This window comes from Capsicum annuum, chromosome 4, assembly GCF_002878395.1.
Source record: "Capsicum annuum cultivar UCD-10X-F1 chromosome 4, UCD10Xv1.1, whole genome shotgun sequence".
Taxonomy (NCBI): Eukaryota; Viridiplantae; Streptophyta; class Magnoliopsida; order Solanales; family Solanaceae; genus Capsicum; species Capsicum annuum.
In genome coordinates this window covers 194,150,148-194,165,748 of record NC_061114.1, presented here as the reverse complement: position 1 = coordinate 194,165,748, position 15,601 = coordinate 194,150,148, and the positions used below count along the sequence as shown (strand labels likewise).

The 15,601-nt window shown below is 39.1% G+C and overlaps 1 pseudogene; it reads right to left on the bottom strand.

Moving 5' to 3' along the window:
* Positions 1–468: 468 nt before the first annotated feature.
* The window catches only part of LOC107855059, a 40,582-nt pseudogene continuing 25,449 nt past the window's right edge, over positions 469–15,601 (bottom strand).

Genomic DNA, 15,601 nt, shown 5'->3' with positions numbered 1-15,601 from the left:
TCTTAACTTACTTGAATTCTTGTTCTTAGCAAAAAAGCTCATATCAATATATATATATATATATATATATAGTTATTTCCTTCGTCCCATAATAGTTATCACATTTTACTTTTTGAGAATTGATTGATAAATTAGTTTTTAGATTAAATTGATTCAATATTTTAAAATTTTAATATTTATAAAGCTATATAAAAATTACTATTAGGTTCTTCTGATATCAATATGATGCAAAAATCCATGAAAAAAATTGGTTAAAGTTCAAATAAAGAGAATAAGATATGGAGAAAGAGAGTATATTTCAAACAAAATCAAGTCTAATAAAGTCTTATTCATCAATTTTCAGAAAACACACATATATATATAAGCCTGACAAACGGTAACAATAACAACATATTAAATGTATAATCTTAAAAAGTAAAGTCAGTGATTGACTCAAGTGTAATCGTAGTGTTTATTCTAACTTGTTAACTAACACGTGAGATTATCCCCAGTGTCAACACCAAGTTGTTGACAATACTGAGTGTAATACTCAACTCTTCTAGCGATAGTTTGAGGATTACCACCATCACATTCAATTTGACCATTAATAGCTCTAATAGTTGGACCAAATCCTTGTCCCAGAAGTAACTAGTGAATGACAGTTGTTCATCCAATACCACAATGCTATCTTGAAAGAAATAACAACATCTCTTGCAACTATGTCAGGGTCATTTAGGCCATCAAATCTAATGGATTTTCCGGCAGGTCCATAGTTGAAGTTCCATGATAGTTGAATTGGTCCTCGACCATAGTAGTTCTTGCCTGATACACAAGGGTACTCTTTGTTGTCCTCATCACAATAGTCGCCTGATGGACCATTTATCTCATTTATATAGCACACGTCTGTATGTAAATTAAAATTAAGAGGGAATTAATTAGTCCTAGTACATATGTAGACTACTAAAAGAATGTCTAAAATCATATATAGTGTCACACCCCTTTTTCAAACATCCAAAAGATTCGTTTTGGGTTTGAAAGGGTTTTTATTTTTAAGTGACAAAAGAAAACGATTTGTTTTGAAGAAGGATTGCTTTTACATTTGAAATTAGAGTCACCACTTGGCATAATCTGGTGTGCCAAGTCACCATTGGAAAATCCTTTTGAAAACCATTTGACTCTTTAAACTAGTTTGCGAACAGAGATTCCAGCTAAGGAATTCTGTTGACCGAGGGGAAGGTGTTAGGCACCCCTCAATCCCGTGGTTCAACCACGGTCTCTTGGTGGAGCGTATCGGCTAATTTTGACACTATGAATGTACAACCCACACAAAACACATAAAACAATCAAACAAACAAACAATACAAAAGGAATCAATAGTACAGTGTCCAGTCCAATTTATACAATCCAAAAATAAAAATGCAAAAATAAATCCTATCTAACCTACACTAATACTAACTACGCTCCCGTGCTTTACCCGATGCCTCGGGCCTTCATCACGAATATCCTCCGAGTATAAAATACCTCAGGGCATTCCCCGGTGAATAACGATATGCAGATACTTCGGGGCATTCCCCGGCCAAATAGTACAATTGATTCAAAAGTGATAAAACAAAACCATTCAACACACATTTCAACATTCACCGCATTGAATCAACACATCACTCCTAACTTTTGCCTACCCGAACCTAAATATTTTTGCCTATCCAATTCAACCTATCAGGATACTATCAAGCTCAATATCAATGAATCAAATCAACAAAATCATTTTTATCAACTTTTAAGTTCCGCCCCACAACAATCAATTTTAATTCTCAAACGAGATATCATTTCATGACATAATCCATAATTAATCCACAATCAAGGGAATCAAATACCAAACCAGAACAACAATAATTCACATCATCACGAATCAACCAACATAAAATATTAAAATCAATGCATCGGATACCATCAATAATAAAATAAAAAGAGGTAAAGAGTAGAATTGGACCTTGATGATGATTTTATTCCAAATATCAGTCAATCAAAAAGGCAAAATCCACGCACCGAAGAACCTTAATTCAAACCTCGACAACGAACTTGCCAACTCGATCAAAACCCCCTCGATTTGAGCTTTTGAACTTGAATTTTAATCGAATGAGAAGACAAAAATCTCATCTGAAGACCCCGAATCAAAACTCGATACGAATAGACCGAACTTGGTATACCCTTTAGTTTTTTTCGCCAATACGAACCAGTAATTGCGAAAGTGATGAAACCAGCGGCTGCTCATGTGATATGGTTGTCGGGTTCTATGGTTTTTCAGCGGGTTCGTCAGAACTGACTCAACGACGTCAAGTTTGGTTGAAAACGGGATTCAAGGTGAGGGAAGTGGGTTCGCTGGCCACTTTTTCGGCGATGGTTTGACCAAAGCGGTCCACTGGATTGTTGTGGCCTATTCGGAGCTTCGGTGAGGGTCCCGACGTCGGAACAGTAATGGGTCACTTAATTTTTCACTCGATCTTCCTCTCTCCATTCATTGGCTCTCTCTGTTTTCTTATCACTATAATTTTGATCCCTCTATCACTTCTTTCACTCTTCACCCCATCTCATTGATGTGTATGTGCGTGCATCGATGGGTGTGTAATGTGTAAAGAATTATTGTGTGTGTATTGTTAATTGTATAAAAATGGGGGAATTTTAGTGAGTATCTGTGAGTAAGGAAAATGGAAGATGATGGATCCTCCCCCTATTCCTGTGTATATGCGTATATCCCCCCCCCCCCCACACACACACCAAAAGAAGTGTGATCCCTGTATGTATAAAAATGAAAAAAAAACAAAAGGGTTCTTGGCACCTTCTTGGAAGGTTCCCTTGTGGGACCCCCTTTTTAGTGTATTTTTATCCTTTTTGCCTTTGTGGACAAGAAATGGAGGGGTGGTGAGGTGTTGTTTTTTAATTGGAGGGATAAGGGTTAGGTGTCTTATTTTAATTGAAAGGGTTGTTAGGATGTTAAAAAGAATAAAAGTTTGTTAGGGATTTTGTTGAGAGTTGTTTTTGTATTTTTTGTGGGATGTAATTACATGGGTGAGGGTATACGGTAGGATAAGGTAAAAATGGGTAAAAAGTGCTATCGGGAAGGGACAAAATTACGTGTCTACATCATGCCCCCTTTGAGTGCAAACACGCAGTGTTTTCAGACAAAGAAGTAAACAATGAGACCGAATTTTGTCCCGATCATTATTCAAAGAGAGTAGTAAAAGAAAGAAGGACAATCGAATCCTATCGGACACCCTATCTACCCAAGTCATGAGGAAGTCACAAGTATCTCAAAGGGCAGGAAGAGAAGTGGACTATACCGAGTTGGAGAGTCGAGTGAGGTTCCATCGAAGTTTCGGTTCGCGGCTCTGTCATTACATCAAAAAATGAAAATTACAAGTTAAAACATAAATGAAATTAAAAATCCTATCTATAAAGCTTCTATTGGCTCTTGACTCGACTTTTATCACCCTATTCTTCAGGCGGGCTCCTGACTTGCAATTTTTTTCAACTTATTGCTTGGCTTTCAATTGCTTCGCTTTGTTGCATAACTTTTCATTTCTTCACCCTATTCTCCAGGCCGGCTCCTGACTTGCTATTTCATCACTTTGTTGCTTGACTTTTTAGTTCTTCACTCTGTTCTCCAGGCGGGCTCCTTAAACCCAAAATTAAAACTAGAACGAAAATTATCCCAAACAAGAATTGTAGTAAAGTAGTATTTCATTTTTGAAAGCGTTGTCCAATTTTCCAAGAGGGTCCTGAACAGAAGGTAAAATCTCATTTTTCAGGAGGGTCCTGAACATAAAGTGAAATCCCATTTTTCAGGAGGGTCCTGAATAGAAAGTAAAATCCCATTTTTCAGGAGGGTCCTGAACAGAAGGTAAAATCCTATTTTTCAGGAGGGTCCTGAACATAAAGTGAAATCCTATTTTTCAGGAGGGTCCTGAACATAAAACAAAGTCCCATTTTTCAGAAAGGTCCTAAATTGAAAGTAAAGTCCCATTTTTCAGGAGGGTCCTAAACTTATAAAATTCCATTTTTCAGGAGGGTCCTGAACTGAAAGTAAAATCTCATTTTTCAGGAGGGTCCTGAATTGAAAGTAAAGTCCCATTTTTCAGGAGGGTCCTAAACTGAAAGTAAAATCCCATTTTTCAGGAGGTTCCTGAACAAAAAGTAAAATTCCATTTTTTTAGGAGGGTCCTGAATAGAAAGTAAACTCCCATTTTTCAGGATGGTCCTGAACTGAAAGTAAAATCCCATTTTTCAGGAGGGTCCCGAATTGAAAGTAAAGTCTCATTTTTTAGGAGGGTCCTGAACTGAAAGTAAAATCCCATTTTTCATGAGGGTCCTGAACAAAAAGTAAAATCCCATTTTTCAGGAGAGTCCTGAACAGAAAGTAAATTCCTATTTTTCAAGAGGGTCCTGAATTGAAAGTAAAATCCCATTTTTTAGGAGAGTCCTGAACTTAAAGTAAATTCCCATTTTTCAGGAGAGTCCTGAACAAAAAAGTAAAATTTCATTTTTTAGGAGGGTCCTGAATTGAAAGTAAAATCTCATTTTTCAAAAAGGTCCTGAACATAAAGTAAATTTCTATTTTTCAGGAGGGTCCTGAACAAAAAAGTAAAATCCCATTTTTTCAGGAGGGTCCTGAACAAAAAAAGTAAAATCCCATTTTTTCAGGAGGGTCCTGAACATAAGGTAAAGTACCACGGATGTGCATTTCCAATGGTAGTTGAATTAAGTGAAGCGAATTTGCCCCTATTTCGAAGAAAATTTGTCAGTTAAAAACTTAGTGGTGACTTGCAGCTCTTGGCTTCTCAGGTATCTGCCCCAGCACTCGTTCCTTTCATCTTTGTTCCAAATCGCTGACACTTACCCTGTCTTGCCACATCATCGACCCAGATCCAAATTGAGGGAAATGAGTTCTGACTCGACCAATGGGTTTCTATTTTACCGTGCCTCTAAGGTGCACCCTTTTCCCAAATCTGAATGCTTCCATGAATCCAACAGCCTGTCGGTTGATAGACTTCCTTTGCTTTATGTTGAATTACGATCATATTTCTTTCATGTGTTGTTCCTTGTCTTTTCCTCATATAATTGGAAAGACTGGTAGTAAATTTTGAAATCCTTTCTCGCTTGTTTTGACACAGACTTGACTTAAAATGTAAAGAAATAATGGTGACTTTTATTTTGATAAATGACATAAAAATACAAAAAGTATGAATATGTAAATGAAAGAAAAGAGCAATGTCCCATATTCAAAAAGAAAACTTATCTGAATACGGCAACCAACTCCATTGAGTATGACATGCATTTTGGATTAAGCTGTCTGATCTTCCTATCCAAACTCCCCGTTTGTTGTTGAGTTCATGCCTTTGCCGCTGAGCCGCTTCTTCAAATCCATTGGACTCATACATCACATTCAATTGACGACATCTTAAAAGAGTTTCGCCAACAAATCTCTTTCTTTTCACTTTTCACTTTTCTCTTGAACTCGCCATCGCCTTACGGTGCCCGTGAGGGTTTTCACCAATAAGACTCTCTCATTTTTATTTATCTCCACTCACCATCGCCTTATGGTGCCTGCGAGGGTTTTCACTAATAAGACTCTTTTATTTTTATTTCTCTCAACTCACCATCGCCTTATGATGCCCACGGGGGTTTTCACCAATAAGACTCTCTCTCATTTTGTATTTCTTTCCTGATTTCTTACGCTCGGGGAGACAAGTGGTACCTCACAATGTATCATCATATCCATTGCATACTTAGCCTTAACATTATCAAAAATTGATCTGAAGAATTTTCTTTGGTTGTAACTTAGCTTTCGGATAAGGTTAGAAAAGGATGGCAAGAGGTTCAAACGACACTTGAAGTGGGGTGGGACTTACAACTTTTGGAATCGACTCAAACAACACATTAACTCATGCCCCAATTTTTGTTGACTGGGTGACTCTAAAATATTTATTTGGTTAGATCGAGCCCAAAATAGGGTAGCCTACGTATCTCACTCCCGAGAGAGAAGAATCAGGTCGCACGCAGTTCCATAAGCTTGTTCTTTGTTTTGATTTAATTTTTTTCTTGCGAACTCTTTCTTTTATTCTTATTTTCTTGACATTTATCTTTGACTCTATTTTGATTCCAAAAGTGGGATATGAAAGAAAAAAAATAAAATAAAGCTCAAACGGGTAAACAAAGGATGACACAATGTTTGGATAGAAAAATAAAATGCCTTCATCATATCAATCTTAAAAATGGAAGTACTAAACATGCAATAAAATCAACAAAGGATAAAATATCATACATAATATCTTTGGACCACATCAGCATTGACAGCCATTTCTGCCATTTTTCCTTCAATATCTGTCAAATATAAGGCTCCATTGGGCAACACTTTCTTCACAACGAAGGGACCTTGCCAGTTAGGGGAGAACTTGCCTTTCGCTTCAACCTGGTGAGGAAGGATACGTTTCAATACCAACTGACCAACTTCAAAATTCCTGGGGCGAGCCTTTTTGTTATACGCTCGAGCCATCCTCCTCTGATACAACTGGCCATGACCACAGACGTTAGCCTTTTTTTCTCAATCAAACTCAAATGCTCCAGTCGGGTTTTTACCCATTCGTCATCATCAATCTCTGCTTCTATAATGACTCGAAGAGAGGGAATTTCAACTTCTGCAGGGATGACTGCTTCTGTCCCATACACCAATAAATATGGAGTTGCCCCTGTTGAAGTGCGAACAGTGGTGCGATAACCTAGCAATGCAAATGGCAACTTTTATGCCACTATCTAGGCCCTTGTACCATTTTTTGCAGTATCTTTTTTATATTCTTATTGGCGGCTTCTACAGCACCATTGGCCTTTGGGTGATATGGAGTAGAATTTTGATTTGCGATCTTAAACTGTTGACACACTTCTTGCATCAAATGACTATTAAGATTGGCAGCATTGTCTGTAATGATCATCTTAGGAATTCCAAACCTACAAATGATGTTGGCATGAACAAAATCTACCAAAACCTTCTTTGTTACTGACTTTAAAGTTACTGCTTCTACCCACTTTTTGAAGTAATCAATGGCTACCAAAATGAATCTATGTCTATTTGATGCCTTCGGCTCAATCGGTCCAATCACATCCATTCCCCAAGCCACAAACGGCAATGGAGCGGCCATTGCATGCAATTCAGCAGGAGGAGAATGTATTAGATCACCGTGTACCTGACATTGATGACACTTTTGAACAAATCGAATAGAATCCCTCTCCATAGTAAGCCAGTAATAACCTGCTCGAAGAATCTTCTTTGACAAGATATAATTGTTCATATGCAACCCACATACTCCAAAGTGTATTTCAACCATGATTGCTGAGGCTTCTCTTGCATCTAGACATCTCAAAAGTCCCAGATCTGGGGTTCTCTTATATAAGATCCCCCCACTTAAGAAAAATCCACTAGCCAAACGCCTAATAGTCCTCTTTTGATCGTTGGTGGCATATGTTGGGTATTCTCATGACTGCATGTATCACTTGATATCCAAGAACCAGGGTTCTCCATCGATCTCTTCTTCAATCGTATTACAATAAACATGCTGATCACGACTCTGTATATGCACAGGATCGATGTAGGCTTTATCAGGATGTTGGAGCATTGAAGACAGAGTGGCGAAAGCATCAGCAATTTTATTATGAATCCTTGGAATATGCGTAAATTTTGCTAACACAAACTGTTGACATAACTCCTGCAAGCATTGTCGATACGGGATAAGCTTCAAATCTCGCGTCTCCCAATCTCCTTAAATTTGATGGACGATCAAATCCGAATCCCCCAGCACCAATAATTCCTGGACTCCCATATCAACAGCTAACCTCAAACCAAGAATGCAAGCTTCATACTCTGCCATGTTGTTAGTACAGTAAAATCAAAGTTGTGTTGTTATCAGGAAATGTTGTCCCGATTTAGAGATAAGAACCGCACCTATTCCGACTCCTTTCATATTGACAGCTCCATCAAAGAACAACTTCCAACCTGGATAAGCAACAATAACGACTTCATCAACACACGACACTTCTTTGTCAGGAAAATATGTTTTAATGGCTTGTACTCTTCATCGATGGGATTTTCAGCAAGATGATCTGCCAAGGCTTGGGCTTTCATGGCGGTTTGAGTCACATATACAATGTCAAACTCGGTAAGCAATATTTGCCACTTTGCCAATCGACCTGTCGACATAGGCTTCTAAAAGATATACTTCAAAGGATCCATGCAGGAGATGAGATAAGTAGTATAGGATGAGAGATAATACTTCAACTTCTGTGCTACCCAAGTTAGGGCACAACACATCCTTTTAAGAAGAGTATACCTGTCCTCATATGCGGTGAACTTCTTGCTAAGATAATAAATAGCCTACTCCTTTTTGCCTATGACATCATGTTAACCCAGGACACAACCAAAAGAATTTTCCATGACTGCTAAATATAAGATCAAAGGCCTACCAAGCTCCGGTGGTACCAGCACGGGCGGATTTGACAAATATCTTTTGATTCTGTCGAACGTTTCCTGACATTCTTCAGTCCATTCTACCGCAACACTCTTTTTCAGCAACTTGAATATGGGCTCACAAGTGGTTGTGAGTTGAGCAATAAACCTGCTAATGTATTTCAGTCTACCAAGCAAACTCATCACCTCCATCCTATTTTAGGGTGGGGGCAAATCCTGAATGGCTTTGATTTTTGAGGGATCCAATCCAATCCCCCGACGGCTGACCACAAACCCCAACAGCTTTCCAGACGGAACTCCAAATACATATTTTGCTGGGTTGAGCTTGAGATTATACGTACAAAGCCTTTCAAAGAAATTTCTTAAATCTTTAATATGGTCGGCCCGACTTTTTGAATTAATAATCACATCATCCACCTATACCTCAATCTCCGTATGTATCATATCATGAAACATAGTGGTCATGGCTCTCATGTATGTTGCTCCAGCATTCTTCAAACCAAACGGCATCACTCGATAACAATAGGTCCCCCATGGTATGATAAAAGATGTCTTCGCCGCGTCTTCTTCATCCATAATGATCTGGTGATATCCGGTATAGCAATCCACAAAAGAGGCAACCTCGTGTTTAGCACAGTTGTCTAGCAAAATATGGATGTTGGGCAGTGGAAAATCATCTTTCAGACTTGCTCTGTTCAAATCACGATAATCAACATATACTCGAATTTTGCCATCTTTCTTTGGTACGGGAACTACATTGGATAACTACATGGGATAACGAGCCACTCGAATTACTTTGGCTTCAAGTTGTTTCATGATTTCCTCTTTGATTTTATTACTTACATCAGTTTTAAACTTCCTCAACTTCTGTTTGACAGGAGGGAATGTGGGATCAGTTGGCAATTTGTGAGCCACTAATTCAGTGCTTAAACCAGGCATATCATCATAAGACCATGTAAAACATCCTTATAATCAATTAATGCTTGAATCATTCCATCTTTTAGCTGTGGAAAAGCATGTACATTGATTTTAGTTTCCCTAACATCTTCTTGAGTCCCTAGATTTATTGGCTCAGTCTCATTCAAATTAGGATTCGGTTTGTCTTCAAACTGTTCCAACTCTTTGCTTATTTCTTCTAGTGCTTTTTCTTCATCATATTTCCCATCCTGCTTCATTACATCTTGATTAGTTTGTATTTTAAGATCAGGCTAAAAATTTCACATGCATGTCATGTCATTAGAATCTGCATAAAGAGAACTATATATAAAAAAAGAAAAACAAAATATATTAGACACGAAACAAAAGGGACATTGCATTTCATTAAATAAAAAGATAGAAGAGCTTAATCATAGATGCCAACATAACATAAACAAACTAAAATCCTAATTACAACCCTGAAATAACTCGAATAAACAGAAAAAAAATGAAAAAACTACCAAAACTCTCTCCTGATGGGGAGAGGAGTGACTTCTCAATTATTGAGTCGGACAGCTGGACCTATGAATTGCACGTCTGCCATACTGGTACCTTTCTTTTTCTTCGACCATATCAATTTCAATAAAAAGGTTCTGGCATTTATCAACCAATTCAACTTCAAATTCCACATGCTTCGTGACACCGCTCTTAAAAAATGATTCACTGAGTAGTGGCATTGGGCGAGGGAGTGACCATGTTTCATTTTTCCTTCCCTTTGCTTTCTTTAGATCTTCAGCCGTAGGCTTAAATCCCAAACCAAATGTACCCATGCTCTCACTCAGACATATGGGGTGAACTATACCATGCAGAGACGCTCCCAAACCCTTTCCTGGCTCAAATTTGTATTTCCAAAGTTCAGTCACCATCATGATAGAAGCAGAAGACAATTGCGGTCCCAGTATAACCTGCCATTCAAGGATATGATTCACTGGCACTGTATCAAAAATTTGATAGACGAATGTTTCCTCTACGTTATTTGCTTCAATAAGATACAAGGAAGAATCTTCACAGGCGGACAAATCTTCTTCACCGTGAATAACCACTTCTTGCCTGTCATACTCAAACTTAATCATTTGATACAGTGTAGATGTAACTGCCTTGGCCTTGTGGATCCATGGTCTTCCCAACAACAGATTGTAAGACGAGTCTATATTTATTACTTGAAACTCTATGGCAAACTCAAAAGGCCCTATGATCAACATTAGTTCTATTTCGCCAATGGGGTTTGATTTTACACCATCGAAAGCCCTGACACATACATTGTTGGGCCTGATCCTCTCAGCACCAATATTTAACTTTTGCAAAGTAGAAATAGAGAAGATATTTGCACCTAAACCTCCGTCAATCATAACATGAGTGACATAGAAATCTTCGCACTTCACAGTAATGTAAAGGCCCCGGTTATGCCCTGTACCTTTAACAGGCAATTCATCATCAGAAAAGCTAATCCGATTGACCTCAAAGATTTTTTCGACCATTTTCTCAAGTTGATTTATTGTAATCTCCCTAGGAACATATGCTTCATTTAATACCTTCAGTAAAATATCACGATACTCCTTGGAGTGCAACAACAAAGATAAGAGGAAAATTTAAGCAGGGGTTTTCTTTAACTGGTCTATTATTGAATACTCTGGCAATTTCATCTTTTTCAAATATTCTTTGGCTTCTTCTTCGGTGATAGGATTTTTGATAGATGATGGTCCACTCACAATTCTCTTGGACTTTCTTAAACTTTTAGGCACAAAGCATCTTCCTGACCTAGTCAAACCCCCTACCACATCTACATCTTTCACTACTTTTTTCCCATGATAGGTCATCACAGTCCGCCCATAATTCTAGGCAACCCTTTTCGTATCAACTATCGGAGGTTGGGTCACCAGTTTGAGGACAATAGGCGCTGCCAATGCTCCTTTCACCGTCAAGATGGGCTTACTCGGAGCTCCTACCACTGTCAACTTAGGTTTATCCTGACTTAAATCAACATACCTTCTGGCACCTTGTACCGTGATCAGGGGTTTCTTTGTGTTGGTATTTATCTTCTCTCATTCCTTCCTGGCTCAATGACATTGCTTTCAAAGACTCTGCTACATTAACCGATTTCTCCTCAATGGTCTGTATCTTGATCATAGGCTTATAACACCTTGACGACTCTTTCCCGTCATACATTAATTCTAACATATTAGTTTCAGCATGGGTTGGCAGCAGATTCTGGTTAATGTTTGGACCATCTGAGGCCTGGACCAGCATCTGATTTGTGTTAATTAAATCTTGTATAGCTCTTTTTAAATGCCAACATTTCTCGATATCATGGCCTGGTATGTCAGAACAGTACGCATACCTTAAAGAATAATCGAGATTCCTCGGTGGTGGATTTGAAAGCCTTTCTTGAATTGGGCTTAAGACCTTCAACTTTCTCAATCTATCAAACAAGATAGCATATGACTCCCCAAGAGGTGTGAATTGATTTTTGACCGCCTTCTCTTTCTTATACTTGGACCTAGGTTGAAAACTGGGTCTAGAGAGGTTTTGGTAATTTGGTGGAGCAGATGGGCGATTTTGTGGAGCTTGCGCATGCCATTGCAGGTGAGAAGGGGTTTGGGCATATGGTTGCATGCTATATACTGGGTACGGGGGTGGTAGAATGAAATATAAAGGGTTTTGTGGAGGGTAGTAATGGTGGGGAGGAATATATGGAGCTTGGATGTAGATTTGGGCTTGGGATTGGGGATAGGGGTGAGTTGGTCTTTTAGGATAGGGATGGGTTCCAGCTATGACAGTCGCCACATTCCCTTTCTTCTTTTTACCTTCGAATGCGCCAGATCCACCTTGAATCGCTTGTGTGGTGGCTTTCAATGTGGTAAAACTCACTGTTCGGCCGGTCTTGATTCCGTCCTTTATCATCTCCCCCATTTTGAGGACTTCAATAAAAGACTTTCCCATTACCGAAAATAAATATTGAAAATAGGTCTCATCCTATGCCTGAATGAAAACCTCTACCAACTTATTTTCTTTCATTGGAGGCTTTACCCTGGCGGCCTGTTCATACCACCTTATCGCGTATTCCCTAAAACCTTCAGTTCTTTTCTTCTTCATGTTGACCAAGGATTTTTCATCCAGAATCAGGTCGATGTTATACTAAAAATGTTGCACAAACTCAGAAGCTAAGTCATCCTAGTTTTTCTACTTGTCGATATCTTGATCGATAAACCATTCTGAAGCCAGGTCAGAAAGGCTCTCGCTAAAGAAAGCCATGAGCAGCTCTTCCCTTCTTCCTACAGCCCTCAATTGGTTGCAATAATGTCTCAAGTGTGCCACGAGATCACCGTGCCCTGCATACTTCTCGAACTTGGGAATTTTAAAATTGAGGGGAAGGTTGATGTCTGGGAACATGCACAGATCATTATAGGAAACACTCTTATAACCTCCGATTCCCTGCAAATTCCTCATGGCCTGTTCTAAACTTTTGAACTTTCATGCTATGACTTCCTGTTCCTCTGTTGCAATAGGTTTATCCGTATCAAATGGAAATGTAGGTGGATGAGTGTACCCATACAGTTCATTCATTCTCAAAGTAGGCTCCGGGGCATAATACTGATTATCTGGAACCTTCAATACTGGCTCGCTGGCAGACCTAGGAAGCCCCATTGTCGGACGCATAGCATATATGAGAGCTTCCGGTGGTGGCGGAGCCACAAATACCGGTGTGATCGGTGGCGCCAGCTGAGCAGCGGGTCTTGATTGGGGAGCTGCCAAGGGCACACCAGAACTGCTAGGATAATAATGTCGCGGAGTGAATCCTGGCACTTGCTCAGGTGACTCAGTAGGAGCAGAGAATTGCACCTGAGAGAGCGGTGGAAAATTAGAGATATTCCCAAGACCTTTAGGGAGCGAAGGAAGAGGCATTTCGCTGGCCTATACCTGGTGCAAATCTATCAATTGTTGCCTGAGCCTTACTACCTCATCATTGTGTTCTGAACTTTCTTCCCTGTGATCCTGATCCGGGTCAATGAGCGAATTTTCAATCTCCCTGCTAGCCATGGCGAGCTTTGCTTTGGATCTAGTGAAGTATGGGTGACTAGCTAGAGTGCTGCAAACCTACCACTGTTATCTGAAAGAACATGCTCATCAAAGACGACATCCATTAGGATTAGGGCACACAACAAGCATGGGAATCACATTGGTAAAATTGTCCTAAATTCATGCTCATTTCTACCAGTTTTTGAGGGTAGCGAGGTCATTTTAACATCATCCCGATTTTTATCTACACTTATTTTTATCTACACTTATTATTATTATTATTATTTTCGCCCTCCTTTCCTTCTCTCTTCTTTTTTTTTCATATCAATCTCTGCTCTTTTCCTTTCTTGTCTCATCATCCTTTCTTTCTTTTCTTCTCTCGCTATCTACCTTCATTTTATCATTCTTTATGGCTTTTGCTTTTCTTTTTACAAAAATGAAAAACAACGAAACAAAATGATTAGATCGAACCCAAAAGTAGGTTGCCTACGTATCATGTTATACATGAATCAGATCTTGCGTAGTTCGGGAAGCATATGCATAAACATCACATAATTGAAGTTTTCTTTTCTTTTTTTTTGCGAAAACGAAAACAAACAAACAAAAGAAAGACGTAACCTCATAACATTTTGATGAAAGAAAGAAACAAAACATGCAACGAATTTAGGACCACTTTAAAAACTAAACAACAAATACAAAATAACATTCTAGACCCCTAAGACGACATACGTGAAATTACTGATAAAGACTCTAATACCAAAAACAACTTGACTCTGACTTAAAACAGACGCCACCCTACAATGACAGAAACATAAAAGACTCAAATTGAATAAAGATAAGAAATGTTCTTTCAGACTGGTGCTCTGCGTGATGACCCTGGCTGAGATGGACCTGCCAATGAAGTTCTCTTTCTCCCATTCAAACTTTGTAGCATGTCCTGCAAAGACACCCTGATATTGGGGAAGAAGCTTCAGGCCCATATTCTTGCCTCATAAGGAGTGCAATTAGAAAGTTGTTCTGACACCTTTCTATAATCTTAAACAAATCTGCTAACTGAACTCTCAGTGTCTCCACTTTGGACCCCGCACTTTCATCCTGATGGTCGTCAACTATGCATTCTTCCTGTATTCTCTCTCTAAGCTGTGCTGGTAAGGATTGACTGATACCCCAAGGGATAGATTGAAGCCAAACCCCATATCCCTGAGTGTACCCTGGATTATCCAAACTTTCTTTGAGTGTGTCCACACCTAGCTTTGTTGCATGCTTCCAAAACTACTCGTACTTGCTCTCACCTAAGGCTTGGTCCTTGAAGTACTCAACATCCTTCAGAAGATCTACTGCTGGTGGCACGTCCTGCAGCCTACCCAACTGGTGCATTACCCTAGAAGGACTGTATGGTCTAGTGAAATTGAGCCCTAACATAACTAAAAAGAGCTGTGTTTGACAACCAAACAAGATTATCTTTGGTCGAAGCCACAGATAAGTCCACAAAATGTTATCCCCGGTTCTTGACTCAAGAAATTCAATCCAAGTGTCGACTCCCACGGGTAGCGAGAATTTATCCAAATGCAACTTGAAGTCCATGGCTTTCACTCGATTGGGAATACAACGATCAACCACGTCTAGTCTAACTAAAGAAGGGGCATGCATATGCTCCATCATACATAACTGGTATTAATACGTCTTTCGTCTAGTGGAAACACTAAAATACCTAACAAAGCGAGGGTGAAGACTTCAAGATGCTTTCTCTCCCACTTCTCCTTAGTCATATGAAATTCATCCCAAAAGCAATCAAAACCTTCCGAGGACCAAAATCTAGCGAATAGAAAGTCTAAAGAAATCCATGATTGATTCAGACAACCCAAATGTCCGTTATTACTCTTCAAACTACACCCTTGTAGAAACCTATTGCCCGAGTGATTCCGAGCTCGGATCATACTTTTGTCAATATAAGGCAAATGAAGCAGACCAGATAATTCTGCCAAGGTAGGCGTCATTTCACACTTTCCGAACCTAAACATCAAATTACTAGGATCCTAAAAGGTCAGCACAGTATCTATTAGGTCTGGACGGGGTGGGACATGCAGAAGTTTCGTAAGATCACCTAATATCTTAAAT